The sequence below is a fragment of the Hemicordylus capensis genome, chromosome 4 (assembly GCF_027244095.1).
Source record: "Hemicordylus capensis ecotype Gifberg chromosome 4, rHemCap1.1.pri, whole genome shotgun sequence".
NCBI classification, from domain to species: Eukaryota; Metazoa; Chordata; class Lepidosauria; order Squamata; family Cordylidae; genus Hemicordylus; species Hemicordylus capensis.
In genome coordinates, this window is record NC_069660.1 from 175,081,641 (window position 1) to 175,103,950 (window position 22,310).

The following is a 22,310-nucleotide window of genomic DNA, read 5'->3' on the forward strand; positions in this document are numbered from 1 at the left end:
GGGCAATTTTCACCAATCTCTTCTGCCCCCAGAAATGGGTCCCTGAGAGTTTCACAGCCCTCAGGGACTCACTTCCAGGTTGCAGAGTGCTTCCCAGGGTGGGGGAGATCAGTGAAAATTGCCCCCTTGTGCAACCAGCTAAGCTGTGCTGTTCTGCAGTGTGCTGGATATTCATTAGTCAAGATGTTAGCCACTGACTACCATCCCCTGGCCCCAGTGTGTTTAATGTGTTTCAGTATCAGAAAGGTATAAATGACGATGAAATGGCTTTCTTTGTTAATATATTTTTCAGCACCTCAATAGGTCTGCTTTCTATGGTAAAAATTCATGTGCAGAATTCTCTGCAGGAATTGGCAAGGAAATACACATGTTGATTATCCCACTAGATGATCAGGGAATGAGTTTCACAGTTCTTTGGTGCTTAGCCAAGGACTTCAGTTATTTTGTAATAGAGGTGACTATTGGCATCATCACTCATGCAGAGAATTGGAATGGACCTGGAATAAAGCCAACAGGGATATCAAATGAGCATAGACCAAAGGAAGGAGTCTTCCCCTTCCTTTGGTTTAGGGATAAATTTACAATAAATATGACAGTGTAGCACTTCTTCTAAGTACCCTCTTCTGACCAGGTAATGCCCATCGTTAACCAGGCAAAGTCATTTTGCGGAACTTACACTTATAGGAAAGTTCAAGTATATGTAATTTTTTTAAAGTAATGTGCTTGCAAAAGTGAAGTAAAAGAACAGTTTGAAATTTGTAGGATTTCAGTTTAAAACACTATTCATTTTATTGACTAATTACCATATAAGGGAAATTTGAATTATAGTAAATTTGAATCTGAGAAAGATCCTTTTGTCATGATGTCATTTTGGAATTTTTTATCTGATTATTGAGTGTTAATCTGTTGAGAACAATAACAAAATATGATGCTTATATCCAGAATTCCTTCTAAAAAAATAATTAAAAACAAACATTTAATCCTTCCCCCAGCATATTCTGGTGTAAAAAGTAATGCATTCAGTTAATTTAAGTGGCAGAATTGTTCATGCAAAATTTGGTATCTGTAGGTAACTGGGAAGTATGATATTCAGAATTTCTTCTTTAAAATACAAAGAACACTGTTTTAATGTTCACCAAGCATATTCCAGTGTAAAAAGTAGTGCATTTAGCTAATTTCAGTGGCAGGATTGTGTATGCAAGATTTGGTATTTGTAGGTCATCAGGAAGTATGACTTTATTTCGCACCAACCAACCAACCAGTTCTTCAAAATATATAATAGATGTCTTCCTCAAGAAGAAGGCAATAATGGTACTAATACCCCCAGGGTCCTCTTCTCCGCTGGGGGCAGGGTGTTAAATAAATGTACGGTAAAAATTATGACATGTTACAAGTTGCTGTTTTCTATCCCTGTGGCCCTGATGCATTTATTTCCTACTCAGTGAGAGAAGTGTGTTACAAAAAGATGTAATCCCCATTGTGACACTCAGTTCAATAGAACATGTGAGTGAACTGCAGATGTTCAGGTTTATTTTTCAGGTTGGCTTCTTCAGGCGTCTTCTGTCATGATACATTTAAGGTGCCTATGATGTTTTAAGTGTACACTTAGAAATGTAAAGTATGAATACAGCCTACATGCACAAGCTGCATGACCCAGCTCCTAGGCGACACCCATAGTCACTGCTGTCCTTTTAAAAAGTAACATATGAAAGTAGTTCTGGTTCATTAAAAATTATTACTGAAGGTAATTCATTGCTGAATTGCTCATAAATCAGTCTCAGGAATTACAGCTGCAGCCTCCAGGAACTCATTTTAATTGATCCATCTTTTACAATGTGACATCTTAACAGGGTAAAAAGTGGCTTATAGCCAATCTGTTGGCATGGACTCACTCAGAATTAAAGCCCTACCATTGTGAAAAGCTAGGAGAGTCCATGCCTTTCACAAATGAGAGGTGGAATTCATTATATATGGTCTATTTATTATTTGGTAATAATACATGTTGATACTAAGCAATAATCTTATTCTGGTGGGCCAACTGAGCAGTCCTTCACACACACATCTCTCTCACACACACACACACACACACACACAGAGAGAGAGAGAGAGAGCGCACAGGGATGTGATCTGGTAAAGGAGAGCCAGCCTTGAGACTTGATCTACACATGCAACTGAATGAGGAAGTAGAATAAATTGTATCAGACTGGAGGTGAAAGATGCAATTTTTGAATGTCGTTCCATGTACAAATGGAAAGACCTTAGCATAGCAGAGAGAAATGTTCTATGCTAGACCACGAGGTTTAATTAGATTTTAATTAACAAGGAGGGGTTTGGTTTGGTTTTTTAAACAGAAGGACATGAAATGATGTGATTCCTCTACCTTTGCTCTATTCTACCTCTTCATTCCCACCTCATTCTACTGCATGTGTAGACCAGGCCTAAATCCCATTGAAAATAATCAGTGGTACTCTGGTTTGTGTTCGGCTTGTAAGTTAATACATTCAATAGCACATCAACCCAATTTGAAGTGGGTTTGATGGTGGAGGTCTTCTGGGGTAGGGAGGACAAGGTAAAGGCCAGAAAGGATGGATTTTCCCATCCCATCCAATCCACTCTGTGTGAGGAATGCAGAGCCCCTTTCTCCCCTGTTATAATGCAGGGATTCATCTGCTTGTAGTTATCTAAGTGACAGTAACGTTGATTATCTCCTACAGAGCCCATTGCTTATAGATGGGGTTTGTTGTTGTAGAAGCACAAACATTTACTGCCACAGTGTGTCCCCTTTGGTCTTCCTATAGATCAACAATGTGCTGCCTTGCACTGACATTGCATGAGAGTAGCTTCTGGTTTTACAGAAAAGTGCAAGGCATGTGGAATTAATCTGTTTGTTTCAGGAATTCTGCTAGTTGAATACATACCCATTGAGATGTGAGAAAATAACTGTTTGTATTTTCACATTATTAGATATCCCCAGGGAGAAAATTATATTTTCAAAGTAGAGTTTGCACTAGGCTTAGATAAAATAAATCTTATATGGATAATTAATATTCTGTTTGCTATGTGAAATTGGCGAGGGGGGGGCACCTTTTTAAAAGAAGAAAACACTTTTGGTAGAGTGCACCTTTACCATTTGGATATTTATGGTTTTCCTGAGTACCTACATGTTCTTAAAGATAGAAAATTCCATATTAACCTGCTATTCACTAAAGGAATTCAGTTGTGCATAGAGATAGCTGGACACATTTCTGTCCTTATTTTTTAAAAATTAAGAAACAGATTTATATTCAGGTTTTTACCTTATATACGATGTATTATATGAGGCTCCCCCTCCCCCCGTGGTAGCTGGCTGCCATCTGAACAGGAAAGGAAATTAGTTGTGACTGCTGACAACATACCAGCTGTCAGTCATTTAAAAGAGAAATAAGTTTATTCAGTCATTGACCAGCAAATCATTTAAAAGATAATTGCTCATATTTATAAGCATAAAATATAATAATTGCTAGTTTTTCATATTTGTATCAGGAAGTTGATGATGATATAGTGCACCAGTTGTGTATATAATATATTGGATCTAATTGGGCAGATCTTTGTAACTTTTGTAGCATTCTATCCTTAGTATTATTGCTGAACTGAAATTTTGTTTCTTTGAATGTAAGGGAAGTTTTAAATTGTGTGCCGTGGCCTAAAGAATTATTCATATTATTTATTTATTTTATTTATTTTTAATTGCGAATATAACTCTTATATCAGGGAAGCAATCCTTATTCTGTAAGGGTGTGTAAGTGGATACTTCCGTTTGGTTGTTTGCTTTTGTTCGGTAAGAACCGCACTCTGAATGCGCCATCTGCTTCTGTACTTTCCAGAATCAAAGCCTACAATTAGAGCTGTTTAAATACTTTGGGCACAATCTGCCAGGAAGTTCTGCTGCACAAGCACCACTGAAGTCAACAGGCGGTGCTCAAGAGCTCATTGCCATGGGCGTTGTGCAGAAGAGCTTCCTGGTGCCCTGTACCCTGGAGCATCGTTTGTATGAGATTATAAACTGGTCTAAATCAATTTATTGTATTGCCATTTACACTCATATGCTCTCATAACCATATATACAAATGCAGTCTAGAGCTGGCACACCTCTCTATGGTGCATACTGATTGTACCTTGGCTCTTTTTTATATGCAGCACAAGGTACTGTAATGGCTCAGGTTTCACTGGTATGTATATGTGTGCATGTAAATGTTTATACAAGGCATCAAAGAGTCACACATCTCTAGTCCCGCAGGCCTTCCTTGTGATCCCTAGTATTTCAATAAAAGTGGAACAATAAAAGAAACAATAGAATGTTTTTAGAGCAATTATTTTCCTATGTTTTCTGAGGTTCATTTTTTAAGAAACAGAATAAAGCCATTTCAATTCACTCTTAGGATCTGTATGCAAAACAGAGGAGAAAGATTTGATATCCCTTAGAACATTCCTTAAATGTGGTGGGATTATATTTTCTTATTTGCATATGGAATGGCAGGAAAGGACTCTTGTCCATAAATACATTTTTAAAGACTTCAGTCTACTTCTTCCTCACCCCAACTACCATGTCATCACTTGCAAATTTATTATAGTTTTTTTTTTTAATGAGTTGAAAGCTGTTGAAGATGTATATATGGGCTTTACTTGCTGTCACCTCTCCTCCTGCAGCTGTTGATGAACTAGAAATACATATGGTGGTTGTGGATTCCATTCCTCGGCCACCTTCCAATCCATCTCCAGTCTCAAAAGGATGCTGCTACTTGGGCAGTAGCATAGCAGCAGGTGCCAATTTCTTGTGCTCCCCACCCAGCCACAAGCAGAGGATTTGTACTCCCCACACATAACACTGGACATTTGTGTGCTGTGATGCCCAACTATTAAGAACATGAATAAATCATCCCCAATGTGCCCCTCTGATGAAAAGCTAAGCACTCCGAGTCCATGTATCTGTAAGTAATGTCTTCCCCATTCATTTTAGTGCAGGGACAGACCTGAAACATGATTCTGTAAGCAAGAAGCTGAACTCACTACTAAAGTGAATAGGGAAATCTTTATATACTGTGTATATTGTATGTACAGAGACTCGGGGTCTCTGTGCATCCAAATGGACATGAAGCTTTGTGTTGGAGTGTAGAAAAATGGGGCGGGGGAGTAGGCTACATGACATGCAGTCTCTCATCAATCTGAAGGACACATCAGGGCTGCTAAGCAACTTCAAAGGCAGCCCCAGTGATGTGGTGACAGGACTGCTGTGCAATAACTTTAAAATGCTTCCAGGCATGTTTTGCACAACACATGTGGAAAGCAACTGAGTGAAACAGCTTCATTGAAAAGATGGTTCATTATGAATGTTAAGCAACTTCTTCATTCTGGAAACTGTAGTTTTGTAGTGATTTCTCTGAAGTAATGTTAGATGTTTACAGTAACATATGATCCTCATAGACTATGAATTAGGTTTTTCAGTAGTACGTTCTTTGTTTGATTATGGGGTAAAGAGGGGCAAAGAACTAAAAATGTGGTGTACAACCCATCAAAAAGTCTTCATGTGGGAAGAGCAAAACTGTGCTCTTGGGCAGATCCCATTCACTTCAGTGGGATGTGCCTAAAAGAATCTTCTTGTGGATTTTTTTGACTGCGTGTGTAACAAACCATCAAGCCATTTTTTTCTTTCACCTTTAAGAGTACTTCATCTTGATTATTATAAACTGCACATGCATCAGTAAGGCCACTGACAGCACAGTGCAGGAAGCAAGACTGTGATAATCTTCTACTCAAGAAGACTCCTTTGGACCTAGTCCTTACTGAACACTATCATTGCCCTACGGAGGCAGCTTAAAGAAGCTTTGTATGCTTTTAAACAGAGTTTGCATCCTTGTTGAGAGACTACAGCCAGAGCAATAAAAAGAGGCACTGAAAGAAGGAAGACTATGGCCCATTGACAACAGGAAGTCTAGATAAGAAGTCACAGTTTTGTGGTTAATAGTTGGTTCTGTTAGTGTTTCCAAAACATTCCAAATGAATCTTAAATATGGTTTTATTTAGGAAATCTATAACATCCACCATGATATGATGTGATGATGGCTTGAAAAGATTGCTTGAGGATTTGTCTATCAACAGCTATTAGCCATAATAGCTATATGGAATCTCTGTGTAGAGAGATGGTATACAGTACTATGCGAATATTCATCATATTCGTACTACTACTTGAATATGCTAAAAGCTAGGGACAAACAATGGGGAAAATCTATCATTTGCACACCCTCTTTGTGTCTCAGGGCATCTGGCTTACTGCTGTTAGAAAGAGAAGGCTAGGCCAGATGGACTTTGATCTAATACAGTACAGCAGTTCTTATGCTCTCAATATAGAAACTAGATTTTGTTGGGTACTGCAAAGCAGTGGATGACTGAATTATACTTTTTGGCCAAGAAAATAACTTCAGATATTCATATAGCACAGCCAATTTGACACTGGGATTCTCCTGGGGCAGAGGTATGTAAGAAGAGCACATGTATGGTGAAGAGTTCTGAGGCACAAAACTTTTCCTCAACATGTGAGAGCTCTGCATGCTGCCAATCCATCACCAATAGTTTGTGGCCCTTCCCACTTGCCTTTTAGCCACAGGTCATACTAACACTTCAGGATGAATTTTCAAAGCTCTTCAAGAGCATCACTCTTGTGGCACAGGCACTCCTGCAGTCCACGGAGCTGCCGTGGGCTCCGAGGCCAGAAGAGGTTTAGCTGTGGGCCTTTGAGATTGGTACCAAAGTGCAAGCCAGAGCTCTTCTGGAAATCCAGCCCTAGCAGGGTGGAAGAGACAGGGGTTTTGGAAATATGTAAAGCCCATTCTCATGACCAAAAGGTGGGAAGGAGGAGCCAGGCTCCAAGTCCTGTGCGCGCTCCCATGAACCAGCCAGATGTTGGCAAAAATGGAGGTGGGAGGAGGGGAAAGTGATGGTGTGTTAGCCACAATCTGGGTCGGACATCAGTGGTCAACCAACCTAGTTTACCCCAGCATTGTATCAAGGGTGGAAGAAAAGCACGTCCAGTGCTGTCCTACCCAGACTGTGACTGGCACACAATCACTTTCCCCTCCTCCTACCTAGATTTTTGCCAGCACACGACTGACTCTCAGGAGCATGTGTGGGTTTGGGAGCCTGGCTGGATGCTCCTCCTACTCCGTTTTTGGTCATGAGAACAGGCCCGTGCTCTTGCTTCTATGACTAGAATCCACGCCATACAAAACCTTTGGCTCATCAAGCCAAATGTAGCTCACCAGCCATGAATAGCACCTTACTTGGAGGGACTTTACACAGTGCACACACAGCCAAACAAGTAAGTTTATCAAGCCCCTGGTGAATCACATTTGCCTTGATGGGTCACAAGTTGAGCAGGCCTGGTTTTATACTATTGGCTGAAATCCTAGGCATTCTATTCCTTTCCAAAAATAGCTAAAAGAAAGCTACATATTTTTTAGTTACTGAATTCTCTCCTGCCTTTCTGTGTTCTGGTACTTACCTCAAAGCTTCCAGAAGCGCAGCAATAAATATGACGTTCTGGAGCATCTTCGAAATCAAATCATGTTCTTATGATGTTAGCTTGTAACACATAAACTGAAGACTCAGTGTTGTCACAGCAAGATATCAGGAAAATTGTAGATGAAATCAAGTGTAAGCATCATAATGCACATAGAATGTAACATAACAGTTAACTTCTAACGGCTGGGACCCACCAGCTGAAACAAATAAAGGTTTGTATAATAAATGTTTTATTTAGAATACCATTTCCTGAAATGGTTTTGAAATGTTCAACTGGTGGAGCTGCAGAAAAAACATTTAATATTTTTTCAAAAATAAGTTAAAATGATTTTGTCATATTTGTATAAGTATTTATGAGTTCTGAGGTTTCTTCTGTATGTATGTTTTTACAATTTATTGTAGAGTCTTTCTAGTCTGCAGAGCTGTTCCACTTGCTTGTGTCAGTTACATGTTTTACAGAAATAAAAGCATGCATTTTTCTGTTTGCTGGTTACATGAAATCCAGAAATCTGTATACCTGTGTTTTAAAAAAGTGTTACAATTGTAAACAATGGACAGCATTATTATCTCTGAACATATCAGAAAAAGCATTAAGAATTGCTTTCAATGTTCTGTCATTTGATTTAGTGATGTATCCGACTACAACAATACGTTTCTGAATAAACACTTTTCTCTGCTTACTAAGTTGACAGTGCAAACAGCACCGTTAACACTGGGCTACTACAACAATTTCATAATGTGATTCTCAAGAAGTGAAACACATATTGGCTTAAAATTTTAAAATAAAAAATAAGGGCCAAAAAAAAAATCAGTTTAGATACATTGGCAACTCATTCCCCCCCCCCCCCCCCGCCCCAGGATCTGAATATTGAATTGAGGAATAGCGGAAGTGCCCAGTGGCATTGTCTCTGCCCACTGACTCCTAATTTTCCTCTTATTTATGTGGTCTTATAGCCTGCCCAGCCGAAAGGACTGCTGGGTAACAATGCATTTACTCCTGGCCAACACCAACTAGTTTGAAGAAGATGTCTTATACCACTTCCCAAAGACATACTGGCTCAGGCTTTGGTGAGTCTTGAAGAAAAGAGAAGCGTGAATTGTGGATTTGGAATGTCTGCTTGTGTCTTGGCTTGTGTAAGGAAGTCAGCACCTGAAAGGGGAACTCTGCTAAAGTGTCTGCTGCTTTTCACATTGAGGGGCTCAAAGAGCCATTTGCTGGCTTCTCAGCTTGTGCAAGAGAAAGTGACTAAGGTGCATAAGGGAGTCCTTAAATTGGGAGCGATGGAGATCAAACTGCAGCCCCAGTTGCTTGTTTCTTGTTTAGATATTGTTCACTGCTTCTCAGAATCAAATCATGGCCCTGGTGACACCATTTGTCATGCCAGGAAAGCATTTATGAAATTTCACTTTAAAATTATTTGAATAGCTGTAAGCATCACTTTGCACAAGCAAATGCTCAACAGCATATCACATAGGAACAATACAGCTCTCTGAACTACAGGTTCTAGAATTAACTGTACAAGCACATTCGCTGTCCTACAGATACTACATGACCCCTCTGGGGAGGTTGGTATCACCTGGGGGACAAATGCTCATTGTGGTTTTTGACGAGGTCTACACTCCTAGCAATGGGACATGGGTGATAGCATTATAATATTTTATCAGAGGCACCGCTGGGCCCGGACCTTGGGGCCCAAGTCCTGAACCCCATTTTCACAGGGGGAGGGGGGGATCAATGACACCAGGAATCTGCTCTCTGTGCTGGCATGGGCTCTGGGAAGCATGCCACCACTCTGTGCTGCCTTCTCCTTGATGGCAGACTGGCACCCACATAGGAACACAGGAAGCTGCTATACACTGAGTCAGACCATTGGTCCATCTAGCTCAGTATTGTCCACACAGACTGGCAGCGGCTTCTCCAAGGTTGCAGGCAGGAATATCTCTCAGCCCTATCTTGGAGATGCCAGGGAGGAAATTTGAAACCTTCTGCTCTTCCCAGAGCAGCTCCATCCCCTGAGGGGAATTTCTTACAGTGCTCACACTTCTAGTCTCCCATTCATATGCAACCAGGGCAGGCTCTGCTTAGCTAAGGGGACAAGTCATGCTTGCTCCCACAAGACCAGCTCTCCTCCCCACCAATGAGGTTGACCAGGCACAGGCGCCAGGCTGATATTCCTCCCCACCCCCATCAGCTGTTCAGCAGATGGGCCGGACAGGCTGAGGCAGAGTGCTGGACATGTGAGCTTCTGCCTCTGGGCCTGCTAGGTCTTCTCTGCCTGCCCTCCAATTGCAGCTCCTCTCTCAGCTCAGGAAGCCTAGGTTCAAAAGGGCAGGCATTGTAGTGCTGGGGAATGGTGAGTGCTGCATGGTGTCTGCACATGTGTGTGCCCAACACAGCTAACTGAATTTGCTACCTCCTGCCTGCTGGGACCTCCAGAGTCATCCCAGCTTCTGCTGCTGCTGCTCCAGCCAGGTTTGTTTTGACCAGCCTGTCTTTTCTACCAAGCTGTGTCCTGATTTGATTAGTGTATTATGTTTTTACTCAAGAACACAGTTTAAAACTATGGGGTGCAAATATTGACCATGCAGTGGCTTATTTTTCAATTTTTCTGCTCAGTTCTTGACTTGTTCTTTCTTGTAAGCCTGCTTTGTTTCATTGGTGTTGAATAGTTTCTTGTTCTTGACCATTTTAAGTGCATCTTCTTCACTGTCCTTTATATATTCTTCAAGGCCTCTATTCTCCTCCTCTGCTGTTTGATGGACTTGCAGCATTCCTCTTCCACCTGAGCTGCGAGGGAGGTATAGCCTATCAACATCACTGCAGGGGTGCAGAGCATGACTGATGGTCATTATTTTCCTGGTCTTACGATCTAGCGTCTCTAGCTCTGCCTGGGTCCAGTCTATTATTCTTGCACTGTATCTGATAATAGGTATAGCCCAGGTGTTTATGGCTTGTATGGGGTTCCCACCATTGAGTTTGGACTTGAGGATTTTTCTAACTCTCCTGATGTATTCACTTCCAATTTTTCTTTTAACTTCAGTGTGTGTAATGTTATCAGCCTGGAGAATACCCAAGTATTTGTAATACTTTTTCTTCCAGGTTCTTAATGTTGCTTCCATTGGGCAGTTCTATTCCTTCTTTTTTTGTTATTTTTCCTCTGTTCATTATTAATGCAGCACACTTATCTAGTCCAAACTCCATTGCTATATCGCTACTGAATGTAAGACAATGTTTAGCAGTGATTTGATTTCTGATTGGGACTTTCCATACAACTTCAGATCGTCCATGTACAGCAGATAGTTTATTTTACTTGATGTTTTAGATGTTTTGTATCCGAGGCCTGTTTTGTTTAGTATTTGAGAAAGTGGAATCATGGCGATTACAAACAACAGAAGGGATAATGAGTCCCCTTGGAAAATACCTCTTCTAATGCTAACCTGTCCAAGTGTCTCGCCATTGATTGGATCAGATACTGTTTGTTGTTTTCATTCTTCAGCTTCTTGTCTTTCATATCTTTCAATTTACTAGCATCTGATCTAAGCCTGGTGATTTTATTTTCTAATCTAATCTTCCATTTAGGTGATGTACGACTTGCTTTTTTTACAGGTCCACTGATCTTATATCCGAGTTCTTGTGTTGTTATTGTTGCCGCACTGTACGTGAGTTGGTTTGTTTCTTGCGAATTATTGATTGTTATTTCTGCAAGTGCAGCATTGACATCTTTTAATGCCTGAGCAAGTTGTTTTTTGGCAACTATTTTAAGAGCTGGAAGTATTGTTTGGTTCATGTGCTCAGTTATTTTTTGCTTTAGTTCTTGTTGCTTTTCTGTTAAACGGCATTCAGGTTTTTGAGGTGAAGGCAAAGGAGGGGTTGCCTGGTTTTGATTTTGAAACAGTTCAGCAACAGTGGCATCCTCTCTTTCCAACATCTCCTCCACCTGCGCCTGAGCAACTTCTTCAGTTGGTGGTAATTCTTCTTACATATCTTGAGCCTGTGTTGCTCTTTGCAGTTCCTCCAGCTCAACTTCTGTGAATACTTTATTTCTTATTATTTCTGTTGCTCCTGAGGGCAGGACTAGAATGAATGGATTGAAATTACCAGGAAGTAAGAAGGGGGCCAATGTTGTTGTAATATGTACTGTGTGCAAATGTTGTTGTAATATGTACAGCCAGTAGGTGGCACTAGCATTTCCTAGTGGTGATATTAATTGGGGGCAGAGTCCCTTCCTTCTCCCTAGGGATGTGCACGGTCCGGAGCAGTCCGGACGGGCACCGAAGGGGGGCCTTCGTTTTAGGGCGGGGAGGGCTTGCTTACCCCTCCCGCCTCTTTGCCCCCGCCAGAGGCCGTATTTAACAGAGTAACGGGGGCGCTGGAAACCAGCCGCCCCCGCCGCCCCGCCGCGAGCAGATTAAAGGAACTACCACTGCCGCCGCTGTCACCCGCCCGCCAGCCCTCCCTCCCTCCCAGCCGCCCGCCCAGCCGCCCGCCCGCCTGAGTCCTCACCTGATGGCTGCTTTAACCAAAGAGAGGAGCTCGCGAACAGAGCTCCTCTCGCTTTGAAGTCCTGCAGGCGACTGAAGGAGGCAGGCTTTGCACGCGCGCATGCGCGCGCCGCAAAGCACACCGATCGCCGGAGGCCCGGTCTACGCGCCGGGAAAAGGTGGGCCTCCAAGGCCGGGTAGACCGGGCCTCCGATTTTCCCGGCGGGTAGACTGGGCCTCCGGCGATCGGCGTGCTTTGTGGCGCGCGCATGCGTGCGCGCAAAGCCTGCCTCCTTCAGTCGCCTGCAGGACTTCAAAGCAAGAGGCGCTCTGTTCGCAAGCTCCTCTCTTTGGTTAAAGCAGCCATCGGGTGAGGACTCGGGCGGGCGGGCGGCTGGGAGGGAGGGAGGGCTGGCGGGCGGGCGACAGCGGCGGCAGTGGTAGTTCCCTTAATCTGCTCGCGGCAGGGCGGGGGGGGCGGCGGGGGCGGCTGGTTTCCAGCGCCCCTGTTACTCTGTTAAATACGGCCTCTGGTGGGGGCAAAGAGGCGGGAGGGGTAAGCAAGCCCTCCCGCCCTTAAAGAAATACCCCCCACCCGGACCCGAACCAGCCCGGTACGAACCGGTCCGGCAGTCCGGAGGCCTTTAGAATGGCCTCCGGACCGGTTCAGACACACCCCTACTTCTCCCTGCCTGTACCTTTGTTGAACTTGCCTCTTCCTGTTACACAGTAAAGTACTCTTAGCCTATGATGGCTGCATTCCTCTGAGCACTCATGACTCTGTCAGGCAATTATGTCCAGAGTCCAAAATTACCTAGCGACACCCCTACTTTCAATGTCTTATCATGCTTTTATTGTCCTGTCCATCGGGCGTGCGGCTGCCAAATTTACAATGGTGTTTTAAAAGCTTTTAAAAGTTTTTAAAACACAAACACTACTATAAAATTTTATCAGTGTTGCCAGAGGAATGGAAATGACTGTTGGCAAGACCATCCTCCCAAGATTACTCCATTGAGCTATTACATTTTGTTCATTGTTACTGACTCTAACCCTGACCCTGACCCTTTCCTATGTGCAAAAGTGACTGCAATTTTACCCTAATTGTTTGAGTGTAGGGCTAAGGAAGGGGTGATAACACAGAGAGAGCTGTAAGTACAACAGCTCTATTTTCCATGGGAAATACGTTACCGTGGGAAATACGTTACCAATAAATAAAAACGTATTTATTTGGTAACATGGGAAATACGTTACCAAAAATCACAATGTGCATTTGTCCCTTGAGCTGGTACTGATGACTAAAATTTGTGGGTCTGGCTTATGGTCTAAGAAGGTCCCTGAGGCAACCAGCGAACACTGTTCTGTGAGAGTTGGCTAGGAATTTTCAATCAAAACAGTTTTGAAGTTGAAGAATTCTGGGAGCTTGCTGAGTTGGGAAGAGTGCAGTGTGGTGGCTAGAGCCCATGTGTCAGCAGTAAATGCCATAAAGCATGCATGTGAAATAAAAAATCAGTTCTAAGTTAATGCATAACAAATACATTAATTTTTTTATTTATATTGCTTAATTTCAATTGTACAACCAGAGACCTGTGTAATACATTAAAAAAGCTATTAAATAAAGAAAGGAGTACTGTGTAAATCAGTTGCTGAGTATTGCAAGCGGAAATAATTCTGTCTCCACATCACAGGAAGGGTGTCTTCCTTACCTTTCTTTCCTCCAGTTGCAAACCTCTAGTTTTGCTAACTCTTCACCCATCCATCAAAATTTGTGTTCACATTCACAATTAATTTGAATGGGCCCATTTCCTATCTCTCCAAATCCTATTTCTCCAAATCTATTTGTACTTCATGTTACAGTTGCATGTGGTTTTCATTGGACTGCGTTGTAAAGACCATTTGATACAGGCACAAAATATATCTTATGTTGTCCCATCTTTTATTGTCATAGGTGCACCAGGGAAGGTGGTGCTTCACACATGGACATACACATACTCACTCAAACACACCTGCCAACAATAGCTGATGAGCAAATTGCAGTATTTTGAATGTGCAGTTTACAAATTTTAGCTTTTCTTCCTTGTTTGTTCAGGGTACTGGATATGTTCTGGAATGTGTCTGAGTTCAAAATGAGACATTTAAAATATTTCACACTTTTTCTAATATATGTGTTCACATTTCCTTGGTATGAACTTTGCCCCACTCTACCTCTCCCAGCTTTGGATTTATTATTTTTTTATTATTCTTACATTTATATCCCACTCTTCCTCCAAGGAGCCCAGAGTAGTGTACTACATACTTATGTTTCTCCTCACAACAACCCTGTGAAGTAGGTTAGGCTGAGAGAGAAGCAACTGGCCCAGAGTCACCCAGCTAGTATCATGGCTGAATGGGGATTTGAACTCGGGTCTCCCTGGGCCTAGTCCAGCACTCTAACCACTACACCACGCTGGCGGTGGTGGGCCTGGCCACAGCGGTAGAACTCGGCCCAGCAGCCTGGGCCAGAAGGTGGGGGTGGGGGGAGAGGTAGGTGGCTTCAAAGAGGCCGGCTGCAGAGGCCAGCAAGCAGCGGAAGTGGGCCCGGTGGGCCCGGCTGCAAAGGCGGCACTCAGCCTGGTGGCGGGCCAGGCTGCAGAGGTGCTGGGCCCAGCTGCGGAGGCGGCTCACGGCCAGGCGGCGGTGGGACCGGCCGCCGAGGCCAGGTGCCTGTGGGAGGCTGGGGTGGGAGGGAACCAGGCAGCGGGACTTCCGTGTTCACCGCCCGGGAGGAGGAACGGCGGCCGCTGCCTGGTAAGTACTATAAAATAAAATGCAGAGGGAGGAGGGCAAGAGAGCGGGAGGAGAGGGAGGGCAAGAGAGAGTGGGGCAGGGGGGAGGGGGAGGGTAAGAGAGAGTGGGATGGGGGAGCAAGAGGGAGTGGGGCAGTGGGGAGGGCAAGAGTGTGGGGCAGAAGGGAGGGAGGGCGATACAGCCGGCCCCAAAGAGAGCACAGATGCTCTGTGCGGGTTGGCTAGTAAATTACATATTTTTGCAAGGAGGTCAGTAATTTCACATTAGAGTTCTTTAAGGACTCTCAGGTGGATACTATCCGGCCCTTGCAATTTAATTACTATTTTTTTCAGACAGATTAGAATTTCATCTCTCGTCGCCTCTATCTGACTCAGTTCTTTAGCCTCTGTCCCTGAGCAGCTCAGTTAGTGCACATGTATACTCTCTATACTTTACCCAGCCTATGTTTGGGTAATTGAAGTCACCCATTATTACAGCTCTGTCTCTCTTTGATGACTCCATGAAGCTCTACACACAAGCAAAGTGTAGAGCTCCATGGGTTTGGGCGGGGAGAGTGGGCTTAGCCTTCTCTCCCTGCATATGAGCAGCTGCTTATTTATTTTATTTATTCAATTTCTATAGCGCCCTTCCAAAAATGGCTCAGGGCGGTTTACACAGAGAAATAATAAATGAACAAGATGGATCCCTGTCCCCAAAGGGCTCAGAATCTAAAAAGAAACAAAAGATAGACACCAGCAACAGTCACTGGAGGTACTGTGCTGGGGGTGGATAGGGCCAGTTATTCTCCCGTTGCTATATAAAGAGAATCACCACGTTAAAAGGTGCCTCTTTGCCAAGTTAGCAGGGATATTCCTTTCAGTCGCTTGTTGCTGGTGGGCTGGATTAGCTACTCAGATGAGCAGAGGCTTTGCTTGGATCCTCCTGTGCCCGGCTATGGCTCACCAGGGAACTCTGGGGGAAGGGGAGCTCCACTGTGCTCAGTGCTTTCCTGGTGTCTCCACTCCCCCGATTGTGTCAGCTGATAATTGCAAAAACAAGGTTAATGGAGCACTCCAGGTCTTCCTAGGTTTTCTAGCTTGTTAGATTCTATCCCATCTTTAACATACAGTGCCTTTCCTTTCATCTTCACAAAAGCCCTGTTAGGTAGGTTAGACTGGCCCAGAGTTACCCAGCAATGTAGATGAGTAGTATGTACGTATGTATGTATATATATGTATGTATGTATTACATTTCTATACCGCCCACAACTTGTGTCTCTGGGCAGTTTACAATAAAAATAATTTAAAACATCAAATCACTTAACAATTAAAAATATTTAAAACATTAAAAATTTTAAAACATTTAAAACCCATATATATATATATACAGTGGTCCCTCGACTTACGAACTACTCAACATAAGTATTTTTCGAGTTACAAATGGCAGTTTTAGATCCGGTTTTAGATGCGTTTTTTTCGACTTACAAATTTTTAGATGGGGTTTCCTCGACTTACAAATTTTTAGATGGGGTTTCCTCGACTTACAAATTTTACATGCGGTTTCCTTGACTTGCCTGCCTGTTTACTGCCTGTTTATTCTTGAAAAGAAATGTTCCTGTGCAGTTTGCAAGCCTTACTGGGGGTCTGGGTCTTTTTTCTAGGCTCCGGAACGCATTAATCCGTTCCCAATGCATTCCTATGGGAAACCGCTTTTCGACTTACGAACTTTTCGACTTACAAATGTGCATTCGGAACGGATTAATTTCGTAAGCAGAGGGACCACTGTATATGTATGTATGTGTATATATATATATATATATATATATATATATATATATATATATGAATGAACCATTGATCTAATTAAAAGCCAGGGTGAATAAATGCATCTTCAGTGCCTTTTAAAATGTTGCTAGAAATGGTGAGGCCCTTATCTCAAGAGGGAGCACATTCCAAATTCTAGGGGCTGCAGCGGAGAAGGCCTGTTCCCGAGTAGCTGCCAAACGAGTTGGCGGCACCTGCAGACAAACCTCTCCAGATGATCTTAGCAGCCGGTGGGGCTCATGGCAAATAAGATGTTCTCTTAAATATCCAGGGCCTAAGCTGTTTAGGGCTTTATAGGTAATAACCAGCACCATATATTTTTCCTGGAAACGTATTGGCAGCCAGTGTAGCTCTTTCAACACAGGACTAATACGGTCACTCCTAGATGACCCAGAGACCAACCTGGCTGCCACATTCTGAACGAACTGCAGTTTCTGGACTACATACAAAGGCAGCCCCACATAGAGCGCATTACAGTAATCCAGACTAGAGGTTACCAGCAGATGTACTACCATTTTGAGGTTGTTCATCTCAAGAAACGGATGCAACTGGCGTATCAGCCGAAGCTGATAAAAAGCACCTCTGGCCACTGCCTCAACCTGGGACACTAGGGAGAGGTTCGGATCCAGAAGCACCCCCAGACTGCGCACCTGTTCCTTCCAGAGAGCGTGACCCTATCCAGAACCAGCAGATCAAAATTGTCTCCTGAGTTCCGACCCCGCATAATAAGTCTTATCTTATCTTATTCAGCCTCAGTTTGTTATCCCTCATCCAGCCCATTACTGCCTCCAGGCAGGCATTCAGGGAGGTTATTCCTTTTCCCAATGATGTTGACATGGAGAAATAGATTTGGGTGTCATCAGCATACTGATAACACCCTGCGCCAAATCTCCTGATGATCTCTCCCAGCGGTTTCATGTAGATTTTAAACCGTCAGAGACAATATGGAGCCCTGAGGGACACCATAGGAAAGTTCAGATTTTGAAGAACAACAGTCTCCAAGAGACACCATCTGGAATCTGCCCGTGAGGTAGGAGCGGAACCACTGCAAAGCAGTACCTCCCACCCCCAGTCCCCTCAGATGTTCCAAAAGGATACTATGGTCAACAGTATCAAAAGCCACTCAAAAGGATCAACAGAGTCACACTCCCTCTCTCAATTCTCAATTGAAGATGATCCATCAGGCTGACCAAGGCAGTCTTCACCCCACAGCCCGCCCAAAAGCCAGTTTGAAATGGGTCTAGAACCAGTGTTTCTCAACCTTTTTGGAGTCAAGGACCGCTAAATTCGTCATGCAGAGTTTCAAGGACCGCTACATTTTTTGTGTGCAGTTTCTAGTCCCAGACCAGTAGTTAGCAAAGGGGTTTCAAGTTTATCTGTTAGTACAGGCGTTCACAGGTGTTCACCACTCAAATGTCCTGATGGGCCAAAACTGACCGTGACTTGGCTCATGGGGGCCGAGGTCAATTTTTAGGGTGCTGATTATTAAAATAACACTTAATCAATCAATTAAATCAAAGTGAAATTAATGAAAATGAATTTAATCAATATTTAACTTTTGAAGTTCTGGCTCAAAAGGGGGAGGGAGGAAAGGATGAGACATCATGGCTCCCTGGCACCTGAGATTTGTCCAGTCCAGATTTAACATTACCATATTTTAAAAATAGGTTGCAACCTTACACTCCATTCTTCCAATTCTGTTTTTTCTTACTCCTCATCTATCTATTTTGCATATAAACATGCAGGCAGGAACTTGTGTCAAGTTCCTGTATACATAATATCTTGCTTCTTAAATGCATAAAAATAGTAATTTAATATTGCTTTTAAAATAGTACTCTCTCTTACACACACAGTACTCCCCCTCCAGATTTCCTCCTCTCCATTTGGTAATCACTGCCCTTGCTCTCCTTAGCAAATGGGACAATGCATGTTTGCTACCATAAAACCAACTTATCAACTTAATTGATAGGAAGCTTAAAACATGACATCTCATATCATACTGGAAGTCTGTAACCAAACATCATCCAAAAAACCTCCAAGCAGTACACTCAGAACTAAAACACTCATTACCTTGAAAAGGTAATGTTATGGTAATGAACTTTACACATCAATATGGCATCCACATTAGGAAAGTAAACCACAGGGAATGGGGTGGGAGATTTAACCCTTCATACCACACATTCATATATATCCAGGTTTTTACAACTGTAATGATTTTTAGGCAGAGGTTTAAGGGAGGGGGGAGTACTATGTACCCACACATGAGTGGGAAGACTTTTAGTGGGTCTCTTCTTCATCCTTCTTTCCCTCCTTCTCTCTCCTCATTTCATACCTTGCTACACCCAGCCCCCACTCCATCCCCTTTCTCGTGATCTCTTTTTTCCACTGGTTTTCTCAGTTCACACACATTGCACTAGTTCTCTCTCCTGCCTGCATGTTTATTTCTCAGTTCACACAGATTGTACTTGTTCTCTCCTGTATGCTTGCTTTTAAAAATCCCATTTTATTTGATCTTCATCCCCTTTTGTTGAGTCAGTACATGATCAGCCCGCCCCTCACCCCCACCCCTTTCATTCTTCTTATCTTTCCCTTCTTTTTTCATTTGATCAGCACTGTTGCTTACTTTTGTTTGTTTTCTTATCTTTTGCCTGCCTGCCTTCCTCTGTTCCTCCTCTGTAGTAGTTCAGAACAGAGTTTATGCATGCAGAAGTTCAGAACAGAGTTTATGCATGCAGCACTCCAGCCAAGCCAAGCACTCCCTCTCACTCGCCCTGCTACCTGCCTCGTGTGTTTCACCGGCTGCATACCAGTGACGTCACTCGCTCTCGCTATCTCCTCTCATCAAAGAGACTGGAGAGATTAGCTGGGAGTGAGAAAAGGCTGTCTGGGACTCCGGCGGAAGACAGAGCCCTGCAGCGAAGGCTGCCTGGTTAAAGATTAGCTCCAGGGAGCTAATCTCCAGGGTGTTAAAGGACTGGCATGCTTGAAAAGGAAGGGGTGTTAAAGGACTTGCAGGGACCGGCACTCAACCCCCTGGGGACCGGCAGCGGTCCGGGGATCGGCGGTTGAGAAACTGTGATCTAGAGCTTCTGTACCTTAGAAGGAGAATAAATGATACAGAATACTACGAAGTGCAAATCAGGAAAAATAATTTCTACAGATATAATCTAGGGGTGTGCAAACTGATTTAAGTTGGACCAGCCTGCCCCCCCCCCCAGTGGGGAGCTGGTCTGAGGTTGAACCGGCTTGGCCTTGGCTCAAATAGAACCAGTCTGGACTGGTTCGGGGCAATGCTTGTAAAGGGGAATCTGCTGAGGATTCCCCTTTACAAGCAAAGGGTGATTCCCAAAGGAGAGCCCGAGGGGGGAACTTACCTTCCTGGCACCGGTGGGATGATGGCAGCAGAGGCTCCTCTAACCGCCCCCCTCCCCCATAGCAGCCCGAGCTGATGGCTGCGGCCTGGCTCAGGCCTCCGTGTATTAACTGCTGAGCACGCAGCGGACCTCTGTGCACGTATGGAGGCCATTAGAATAGACAGCCTGGTACTCTTGCACAAGAGAGCTACTAGGCTATCTATTCTAATGGTCTCCTTACGTGCGTGGAGGCCCCCTGTGCAATTACTGCATGGAGGCCCGAACCGGGCCGTAGCTGCCAACCCGGGCTGCTAATGGGGAGGCCGGTGGGAAGTTTAGAGGAGTCCCCCACCGCTGTCATCCCGCTGCCGCCAGGAAGGTAAGTTTCCCTCCTTCCCCGCCCTTAGGGAATCCCCCTTTGTTTGTAAATGGGAATCCTTAGTTTGGGAATCCTAAAACCGGACCAGCCATACCAATCCCGAAGGGGCTGGGGAGATTCCCCAGCTGCCCCTGTCATGCAGGGGCAGCTGGGAGATGTCCCACCAATGTGCAGGCACAGCTGGGGGGAGCGCAAGGATTACAGTAATGGCGGCGATCAGAGGAGGAGCAGGTATGGACCTGCTCCCCTCCATATTAAAGGGGCTGTGTAAGCCCTCGTTTTTAAAGGGATGTGTCCACGATTTGGGTGTGGAATCACATTTCAGGCACATCCCTACCAAAATTGATAAAAAATTATGCCATATAACATTTATTTCCAAAATCTGTATTACATTTTTTCCAGGTATGTTACAAGAGTTGGAAGAAGGATGGCGATTCCTCTCCTCTGATTTGGGTCACTTTAAATTCCTGCCAATCTTCTAGAACTAGGTGGTTGTTATGTGCTGTATTCTTTAGCAACTTGGGTACTGTAAACCCCTTCAAAATTTATAGAAGAAGAAACAAATGTGAAACTTGCTACATTGTAAAGCAATTAATAGTCCAAGTAGGCCCAAGACTAACAAATGCATTGTGACATAAGCTTTTTCAGGCCAGTGCTCACTTTGTCAGATATATGGGCCCCCAAAGCTTATGCCACAATACATTTGCTATTTTATTTATAACATGTTTGTCACCATAAGTGTGTATACACACACATACTTTCCAGCCACAATAAATAAATGTTTGGATATAGCAAAAGAAATGAGAAGATGGACATATGTGCAGAAGGATCAACCCAAGGTAGACATTAGCAACAGCCACTGGGAGAGACATTATGCTGAGTTGAACAGGGGCATTTGCTCTCCTGGGTGCTTTCCGCATTACACGCTGCAAGTATCGCAACGTGTCCGTTAATTGTGCTTCTGTACTGCTTGCGATCCAACATCACTTGCAAAGAAGTGCTGTCCATATTTCTGATGTCCTATTTTGGGTTTTATTGCTGTGTTGCATCTGTGTTTCAGAAAAGTAGCAGTATTTTTCTGTTGTAGGAGGATTACAACGATGTTGCCCCGGTGTAAGTGGCATGGTGTGGACGGTTCGGGGGGGGGGCGGCATCTGTTCATATTATTTCTTCCCACTTTGATTTTATTAATCTCTTTTTATCTTATCTTTTTTTCCTTTCCTTTTTTTTTACACTCTGTGAAGGGGGAGCAGCAGGTGGGCAGAGCCTTAAGAGCCAAGAGGCTCTGCCAGGGCTTGCATTGCTCACCACTTTTGGGGGGCAAAGCAAGGGGGACAGCTGCCTTGACTCCCCCACTGTGACCCTCTTGTTCAAAATCCATCCAATCCCCAACTCCCCTGATGTTTACCTAGGGGCCCTCTTGGCCATTTTTTGTTGTTTGTTTTGTTGGATCACTTGTGCGAGGGTACAATGCTGCAACTAAATTCTCTTTTTGGAGGGCACTTCCCCCACCATTGGTTTTTTGTTGTTGGTTTTTTTGCTGTAGCGCTTGTGCAAGGGTGCAACCCTGGAATTAAATTTTTGTTTTTGAATGGCACTTCCTCCTCCTGACAGTTTTGCACAAGGGAGATGAGATTTTTTTTTTTTTTAATGTCACTGTGTCCCCTCCGCAACCCCAGTCACCCAAAATGGGGCAGGAACGGGCAGATAATGTAGTTCAAGAAGATTATGGACACCCTCCACCTGGAAACCACGTCGTAGTGGACAGCAATATGAACGGCCACCAGCCTACCATAAAGCATTGAATAATCCTTTACTCACTGTTTGAAACTGCTGTACCATTCTGTCACACCTTGCAACACTTCTACAGGTGCAAAGCTCATAATCCAGAAGACACCCTGCTAAATGTTAGAGCTACCCCGTTAAAAAGGTGCCCACCTAGCAGGAGGGTTGCAC